The following is a 9,842-nucleotide window of genomic DNA, read 5'->3' as shown; positions in this document are numbered from 1 at the left end:
GATGCAAGGATTCTTTCATCATTGCCCATTTCACTTTATTATCTACTTAGGCCTCTAGTGTTGGTCTTCTCTTTGATGCTTGGTCATTGGATGCAATCCATTTAGCTCCATTTCGCCTCATAAATGCAAGGTTAGCAATCCTCTCCTACCAAGGAGACAAAACCTCAAAGAATATGCAAAATGGGAAACTGGATAATTTTTCTGGCTTGCGACTGCTTGCGAACTGCTGATTGAAAACATTTACTAACCCTGCGAAGCTGGAAATAGACTTGTTGGGAAGGTTAACGAACCACTGGAGTGCGGCTCCTGACAAGGTGGAACCGAATCCTTTGCACATACATGCCTCCTTTTCAGGCACTGTTGCTTCAACCACCATCATTTTCTGTTTGTACTGGTTGATGTGCTCCAGCGGATCCTCTGTTCCATCATACAACGTCATTGTTGGTGTGGTGAACCCCTTTGGCATGCTGACAAGGGCAATGCTGTCCACGAAGGGGGAATCCGTATAGCACTCCGGGATTGCTACCTCCATGTGACGTGGTAACCCTGGAACTCTGCTGAGTAAGGACCTGATATCCTGCAACTGTTGTTCTACATGGCTTCCTACCCCCATACCCTGGTTGTAGGGTATCGAGTAGATCCCATATAGATTTGGTGTTCCTCCTGGCATGCAAGAAGGTACCATGTAGCTTCCTGGCAATGGTGTTGAGTTCACAATAGGCCTGAACTGACTGTCTGGAGTATATGGCATATAGGAGCATATCCCGCGATATGCGTTTCCTGCTGACTGTTCAACTGGATTGCTCCCTGGTACCACTGGCGTACTGCTAGTTGTAGATATAGGATCTGGAGTTAGTGCTCCTAATCCCACAAGATTGAGTACCATGGGGTACGTTTGTGGCACACTTGGTGGTGGTGGAACACCTGGTGGTTGGATTTTACCTTGGGCGGCCACCGTTTCTGCTGGATATACTTGCTCGAGTGGCGTGGTTACCCCTGGTGGCAGTATATCCATATCGAGCCTGGTTACTAAATTTTACGGCATTAGCCTCCCTGAGTACTCTCTGACATTCCCCTGGCCGAGTGTTTACCTCTCCATCTGTTGGGTCGTTCCCAGGGGTGACACTGCATCTATCTTCTCCTGCAAGGACTGGTTGTCCCTTTGTAACCCTATCACCGCCTGCTGCAAGGATGTCATCCCTTGGAGCAACTGCTGTACCGGATCCGGTTGTGATGCTCCTGGGAGATGGGCTGCTATCAGGTGTCCTGGTGATCCTGGGCGCTGCGGAGTCCCATCCTTATTAGGCGTTGGCATAGGATTTATAACTGGTGATTTTCCAGCCTTCCCTGCTCCTAGATCTTTGATTTTGGGGGAGTAATGAGGCTTTGCTGATACTTAAGGCTGAGCCTGGCCTGCAGTCACTCTGGTGGTAGGGACCGCCGTTGTTGGGAAACCGGAGGTTGCTGGCGTCGCCTCTACTACTGGAGTTTGCGTTGATGTACTCATCGGATCTGATATGTTCTGATTGGATCCTGACATGACCAACTATAAAGATGTTAGGATATTTCAAAAACAGGTATTTTAACCAAGATTTAACCACAATGCCCCACGGTGGGCGCCAAATTATTTTGGTAAGATTTTACCGACTAAAGATTTGTGAGTCAATGCGGCTATTCCAATTAAAATACGATATTAAAGGCTTAAGTAGATCGGTAGTAAGAACATAGCGAGAACGAGAGTAAACAAATAGTACGAAAGAAAGATAAACGAAAAAGAAAGAGAGACAAGCGACACAAGCAAAATGGGCGTATCTGAACACCAGGATCATGCACGATCTGGGCGGATCATGCACGATCTGGGCGTATCTGAACACCAGGATCTCGGAGTCTTTTTTCCAGGACGAGCGGCTTGCAGCAACAGGAGCCGAGCGTTTTCCACAGGATCCGAGCGGATCCCAAGGCAGAAGAGCCCGTGCCACAGCATGGGACGAGCGGATCAAGTTAAGACTAGCAAGACGATCCACTCATTTCCTTCAGGAGTAGCATTTCCTCAACTTTTCTTAGGGTCTTAATAGTCATTTAAGCTCTTAGTAACCCTATTCCTTGTACCTAATCTTTAGTATAAATACCCCATTGTACTACCTAGATTAGCATCAATCCTTAATCATCTCTTATGCTCTCTTAATCTCATCTTAATACTCTCAAATTAGTCTTAATTTAGTTGTAATACAATTTATCAATATTAATCACATCTTAATATTTCCTAAATTTCTCTATTGTTCTTCATTTATTTTGGGTAATTAGAAGATTATTCGGGTTTATTTGGAGGATTGACAACCTTTCAGCAATCATCAAGTACTTTTATTATTCTTTGCTTTACTATTTGGAATCATCTTCATATGTATAATTCTCTCTTAATCTTGTTTAATTATTGTTAATCACTTTCATTTATTCATCATTTTTTGCTTTGTTAGTATGATTGACAACCTTATTAACATGTTGAAATTGATAATGAGTGAGTAGTTTCGTTAGCTAGGGTTAATGGGGAATTAGGGGAAACAAACATGAGGAATGATTCATGCTTAATCTAATATGTTTTCATAATTAAATTGCTTGCTTGTTGTGATTTCAACTTATGCACATGTTATGTTTAATAAAATGCGAGCCTATGAATCCCTGCATTTTTTACCCATAACCTATCTCTTCAATGAGGCTTGTAAGCTTTTACACCAACTCGAGCCTCATTAGACCATGCATGTAGTTATATAGGAAGGATTAAGTCGACTTGTAGGTGTTGTACAATCTAATCGATTCGGCTTCGGAACCCAAACCTTCTTAGGGATTGTAATATATACACTAACTCGATCCCATCACAACAATAATTGCTTGCTATATAATTGAGAACATGTTTGTATGATCAACTCCCATGAATCCCCTATAAACCCATAACACCCTAGTGCCTTTAATCAATTGTTTACAACCCTTTTAATTACCTTGCTTGTTTTCATTACTTTACTTTCATCTTGTTGATTAGTTTAGTTTATCTCCTACCTCAACCCAAATTGTGACACCCTAAGACACAACCATTTGCAATTGAGAATCCTACATCAATACCCGTCCCTTGGGATCCGACCTTTACTTACCTCTTTACTAAGAGTAGTTTGTGAAGTTATAAATATTGTTTTGGTTGGTAGCTTTTGACGGGGAGTTTGAAACCGAACCAAAAATGGCGCCGTTGCCGGGCACGGTGTTAAATTGATTTGATATTCATTAATTGTTTTTAGTTGTGTCTTTATTTACCTTGGGGAAGTCAATCTCCTCAAGGTTGTTCTAATTGTTTTCAAGTTGTTTGATATTTTGCATGACTAGGAGATCACAAGGTAATACATTACCTATTGATCTTGAAATTGAAAGAACCTTAACCAACAATAGAAGAGTTGCTAGAGGAACTTCAAGAGTTGTAGGTATTGGTGAGATTGTGGACATTCAACCAAATAAAATTGAGTTTGACAACCCTTTTGCAAGAGAAGGAGAGGATAACCCAATACAAAACCCACCACAAAATCAACCCACAATGCCTAAATTTTCATCAAATTTCGTACCAACCGACGAGAACCTACCAAATGGTACTCCTACACCACCACATCTAACCGGTAATTTCATTTCCAAATCTGCATTCATACAATTAGTTTAGAGAAGTCAATTTGGAGGGATGCGTAGTGAAGATCCTCACTCACATATGGAGACTTTTTGTGACTATTGTGATGCGATTTCTCAAACCGGAGTTACTCAAGACCAAATCCGATGGGTATTATTTCCTTTTTCTTTAATCGGTACCGCAAAGCAATGGTTGAAGAGCCTTGACAAGGCTACCCTTGGTATTGATTCATGGAAGAAGCTAGCACTTGCTTTCTACAAGAAATTTTATCCTCCAGAGAAGACCAATATGTTGAGAGCCCAAATCACCAGGTTCAAGCAAAGGGATGAGGAATCATTGTATGAAGTATGGGAGAGATTTAAGGACACTTGTCGTTCTTGTCCACACCATGGACTTAGCGAGTGGTTCCTTGTGCAACAGTTTTGGAATGGTCTATATGAAGACTCCCGCAACATTCTCAATATGATATCCAATGGAATGTTTACCGAAGTTAATGACAATCAAACATGGGCCAAAATCGAAGAAGAGATGGCGGTTCATATTTGACAATATAGTAGGCCTCGAAAGGCTACTAGAGGAGGAAGGCATGAGGTAGATTCCATCACACAATTGGGTGCTCAACTAAGTGCTCATATTGACACCATCAATTTGAAGTTTGAGAAGGCTATGGCTAAGCTTGATGAAGCTTCCAAATCACCCAAACAACATGTTAATGCTATGGTGGCATCATCCTCAATTCCAAGTGGAGTATGTGACAGTTGTGGAACTTTGGGACATGACCAAAGTGAATGTAGGGGAACAAGTGAATTCCTTCCAAGCATACAAGAATGGCACCCCTTATTTCAACTATTACAATGAGAATACCAAATTCCACCCAAATCTTTCATACAAAAGCCAAAATGTTCAAAACCCTCAACCAACATACACCTCACCTCCAATGAGAAATCAATCTCAAAGACCCTTTTATAACCAAAGCCAAAGTTATCAAAATCAACCTTCATACAATAAGTCAAATGACCAAGGCTTTGGTGTTCAAAAAGCAGTTCTCCATATGCAAAAAAATTAACAAGAATTTTTCACCCAAATGCAAAAAGATAGCTAAGCAAAAGACATCACCATCAACAACATACTAGCCCACACCAAGATGCTAGAAACTCAAATGACCAAATTAGCATCTTCTAACTTTCAAAGACAAAAAGGACAATTACCACCTTAAGGTAATCCCCCAAGACATGAAATGGTGAATGTCATCCATTTGAGGAGTGGTACAAGATATGAAGGGCCAAAGAGGCCGATTGATGAAGATGTTGTGGATGCTAGTGACAAGCAAAGAGTTGAGAACTCTAAAGAAGAAGAACCCACTACCAATGAAGTTTCGAAGAAGAAGAATGAAGATAAGGCTAAGGAGAAAGAGCCTATTGTGATTAGACTTCCATTCCCAAGTCGTCAAGCTAAGCCAAAGTTTGATGAATAACTTGAAAAGTTCATGGAAATTGTGAAGAACTTAGAAGTCTCAATCCCATTCATGGAATTGATCAATCATGTTCCGGCCTATGCAAAATACATGAAAGACATTCTTACCAAGAAGAAGTCCATCCGAAAGCTAGAGACTATTGCCTTTACCAAAGTGAGTAGTGCTATTCTACAAGGAAGTTCCCCCTCCAAAACTCAAACATCCGGGAATTTTCTCTATTCCATGCACCATTGGCAACACTACAATCAACAAAGCATTATGTGACCTTGGAGCAAGTATAAGTGTCATGCCATACTCGGTGTGTAAGAGGCTAGGAATGGGAGAACTCAAATGCACCAACATTACGCTTCAAATGGCGGATCGATCAACAAAGATACCTTTAGGGGTATGGGAGGATGTGCCCATGAGAATTGTTAAATTCTTCATCCCGGTAGACTTTGTTATTGTAGACATGGAGGAGGATTCCAACATTACTATCATTCTAGGAAGACCTTTCTTGCACACCGAGGGAGCGGTAATTGATGTGAAACATGGAGAGCTTACCCTTGAAGTGGGGGATGAGATAATAACTTTTAATATTGACAAAACAACAAGAGCTCCCCGACTTCATGAGCCATATTTCATGATCGACCATTATAGCCGGGAAAGTGATAGGAAGAAGTTGGCATCTCAATGCAAAGATCAGGCTATGGGTAAAGAATCACCACCCATAGGGAGGAAGAAAGTGGATAATCCTCAAGATGCTCTATCCGGAGAGCAAGGAAATTTCAACAACAATGAGAGCTTGAATAGCTCACCACCAATCATGACAAGTAATGAAGAAGGCCTCATTGGCCATGACAACAAGAAAGAGGAGTTGCTCTCGTCAACTCATGATACAATTGGAGAGCAAGCTAATGAAGTATGTGGTCTATGGGATGACGAATTCGACGGATTAGTCAATCCCTACATTGGCAATGCTATGGCCTTAGACCAAGGCTTGGTTGATCCTTATCATCACTTTGACATGGGTCACCATCATGAAAAACACAATGTGGAAAGATCTATGCAAGATCTTTACAATGAAAATGAACAAGCCTTTGACTACTTCTACAAGGTGTTGAGCAATATCAACAACACCTTGGCTATGCCCCCTTGACATCTCATTCAAGAATGAGAGTTTGGTGGAGTCCTCCCTAAACCACCACTTGTAAATATTCTAACCCTTAACTTGCATTTTACTTCTTGTATTGCATTTTTGTCAATTTTGGATTTGCAATTTCATACTTTGATCAAGATTTTCAACATGAGAGAAAGTGAGGGAGGGATTTTAATGTGTTTTGATGTGTAGTGTTTGATCTAGTGTGGGGATAACAATTGCCTAGGCTAACCGAGCCTTCGTAGTGCACCCGCACCAACGAACAAAGGAATGAAGAAAGAATGATGGGGAAATGAAGATCCCCAAGGGTGGAACTGAACTCGTGGGTGCTGGAAAAGATTCCGTTCAAGGTGGGAATCCACTTGAGTTGGATACGATCTGAGCATCCTGGCTCTAGGACGAGGGTCTTGGGAGTGCTGAATTTGAAGAATTGGGTCTGTTGCAAAAGCTGAGCAGATTATAGCTGAAGACACCCGTCCCAGTCCTGAATCCACTCGTCTTGTGAAGCAATCTGCGCGTCCTGGCTGCTGTCAAAATTATCATTCCACACTGACTATAAATCTGAGCGTCCTCTAAAAAATCTGAGCGTCCCCAGAGAAAGGATTCGCTCGTCTCCAGCAAAATCCGCGCGTCCCAGCACGGGTTAGAAAAACCAGACTGCACTGACTGAGGATCCGAGCATCCCCAGTCCAAGACGCTTGTCTTCTACTTCTATTTGACCAAAAACACGGGATCCTCCTTCCTTCCCCAATTCATTTCTATCTTATATAAACACAAACACACACCCTTTCTCCCTCAAAACCCTCAATCCCCTCATCAACAAAACAAAAATTCCTCAACCAAATTCACCAAAATCAAAACAAAACTTCCTCAAATCACAATTAAACTACTCCTTTATCAACAAAAGACCATCCAAACATCAAAATCCTCACACATTGAATCGATTTTCTAGGGTTTTAGCACAATTTCGAAAATCCTAAAATCGATTAGGGATTGATTGAAGCTTGAAGAAACTAGGAGCATTCAAGCACAACATTGGTTTGTTGATACAATTTTAACAAGGAGAACAACATGGCAAGAACAAAAGGTGGAAACAAGGCACCAACAACCTCAAATCTATCCAAAGGCAACAAGCTCTTCTAGCCTCAAAGGCTATGGTATTGTAGCAACCAAGGGTGTGTTAGGTTCATATACCTATTATTAGACTCTTCTAATAGTGAACTAATTAACATATTAATTTGAGTTCATTAGATCTAGTGCATGCATAACAAAATAAGAGATTAAATAAGAAAAACAATGTCCCTTACATTGTTATATGGCTCGAAATTATGGGCACAAATAAGGTCACCTTAATTATTTGTTCTTGAGCTAAAATATAATGGATAATCCTCCAAAATCCCAATGTAGAGATCCTCCTTTGATTGCACCCAAGACAAGTCCCTTAAACTAATATATTAATTAACTATATTAATATAGTAGTATCCTTAAAATGATTCTAATAATATTCTTATGACTACACTAGTAATCTAATATTGTATTTAGAATTTATGATGAACAATATATAGGGTTTCTAAACCATTTGAGAGAGAGTTGTGAGAGAAGGAGAGAAAATGCATGTGGATGAATGTAGTTGTATAAGGGTGAATAAGAGAACAAATTCTCTTAAAAAGGAAGAAGGGAAACCGGTTGGGGGTCAAGGGAAAAATGCCAAAATTCAGCATCTCACTTTTTCTTTTCCTCTTCTCAATATCTTAGGTGTGTAAGCTAGTATGCATTAGCTATGATGATGCTCACTTTATCTCATAAAATAATATCATACTCACACCCTTCACTCTCCATAATTTCGGTCCATTTACATAAAACAGACTACCATTTTATTTTGTCAATTTGTCACTTGTCACACAATATGTCATATGTAGTATCTTACATGTTATTAATTAATTTAATGCATATTTATCAAATAAATATCATTTTTATAAATTAATTAAATTACAAATAATAAATTGACTAGTGATCCTTGATCACATAAGTAAAATGGGTCATACAATTATAATTCACAACATATTGTAATTATAATTAACCATTCATTCTTATCTCAATTGTTTCATAAACAATAAACAATTTTAGTAATAAAATATTTCAATTACTAAAATAAATATTATTTAATCCAATTACAATAAGATATAAATATTCTCTCTCACAAATGAATTGTTCAATTTTAAGGAATTGATTAATTTGTATCATCATACAGTTAATCAATTTGTCTATTAAGGGAATTGTCCTTTAGGTGTGACCTTAAGGGATCAACTGACCACCACCGTCAAACGACAGTAATGTCTAACTCTAGTTAGCTGATCATTACTGATTAATGTTGATCAGTTGACTATATAAATGAATCATCCCTTACGTATTCTTAATATGAGATTTAAACATGTGATCGCACTATTGTTGAGGACACATACTCCAACAATCTCCCACTTGTCCGAGACAAGTGTGCGTCACCAATTCTCTTGTCCTATTACAATCTCCCACTGAATGCAAGGTGTCTCGCAGATCGTACTTGCATTTGATCATATCTTGAGTGGTTTCCTCGATCTGGAGAGTAACTCTCTGACCGGAAATATCTACCGTAGATACCTTCCGAGCGTGGCCACGCATTTTCAGTTCACTACTCCTCAAGTGGCCTTGAGATTTCAAACAACCCTGACAAGGGGGTGGACAATTCCTATCGCACTATTCCCTTTGTTCAGCCACAGTTCATCATAACCCAAAATATATCCATTTGACCTCAGTTACGACAGTCGTAGAGCATAAATCAAAGCCAATCAGAAATTTGTGCCAAGTTTGGGCGAATAGTCTCTAGTCAAAAGAATTGACTCATAAGAATACTATAGCAGCTCTTGCCACGATAAGGCTTTATGAATTACTAGAACTCTATAAGCGGTCACTGCCCGATAGAGTGCCCCACACAGTCTGCCTATGTGATCGACTAGTCATCCCATATGACTCTATGGCACTTGAACTTCCCATCAATCGCATCACACTCTAGTCACTTCGAGACGTCACCTCCTTTAAGTAACTAGGGATGAATACTATGTCAATCTAGTTCACTTTAATGGGGTTCAATATTGTCTTAACAACCCATTTGGATACAACAAAGTAATTAATAAATGAGTTTTTACAAAGAAACTCAAACGACAAATGCGATTATCACATATAAACAAAAAACAAAGTTTTTCATTTCATATCTTATAATATAATACAAAGTTGGCGTGCGTTTTAGACCCATGGAAATAACATGTTGGTCATGCTTAGCCTGCGATAAAGGTTTGGTTAAAGGATCAGCTATGTTGTCATCTGTCCCAACCTTACAAATCGCTATTTCCTTTCTTTCAATGAAATCCCTAATTACATGAAAATTTCTAAGTACATGTCTAGACTTGTTGCTAGACTTTGGCTCTTTAGCTTGAAAGATTACCCCACTATTGTCATAGAAGATCGTAATAGGATCTTTAGCAGTGGGAACTACCCTTAGCCCCTCCAAAAATTTCCTAATCCAAACGGCTTCCTTG

At 39.6% G+C, this 9,842-nt stretch overlaps 1 non-coding gene across 1 annotated transcript; it reads right to left on the bottom strand.

Annotated features, from left to right (window-relative positions):
* Positions 1–3,946: 3,946 nt before the first annotated feature.
* On the bottom strand, positions 3,947–4,053 carry LOC141609874 (small nucleolar RNA R71). The gene has a single exon (XR_012527781.1). It is a non-coding gene; the product is annotated as a small nucleolar RNA R71 (small nucleolar RNA).
* Between the last annotated feature and the right edge of the window lie 5,789 nt (positions 4,054–9,842).

The sequence above is a fragment of the Silene latifolia genome, chromosome 10, assembly GCF_048544455.1.
Source record: "Silene latifolia isolate original U9 population chromosome 10, ASM4854445v1, whole genome shotgun sequence".
NCBI lineage: Eukaryota > Viridiplantae > Streptophyta > Magnoliopsida > Caryophyllales > Caryophyllaceae > Silene > Silene latifolia.
The sequence above is the reverse complement of the archived record's forward strand: the minus strand, read 5'-3'. Positions and strand labels throughout refer to the sequence as shown.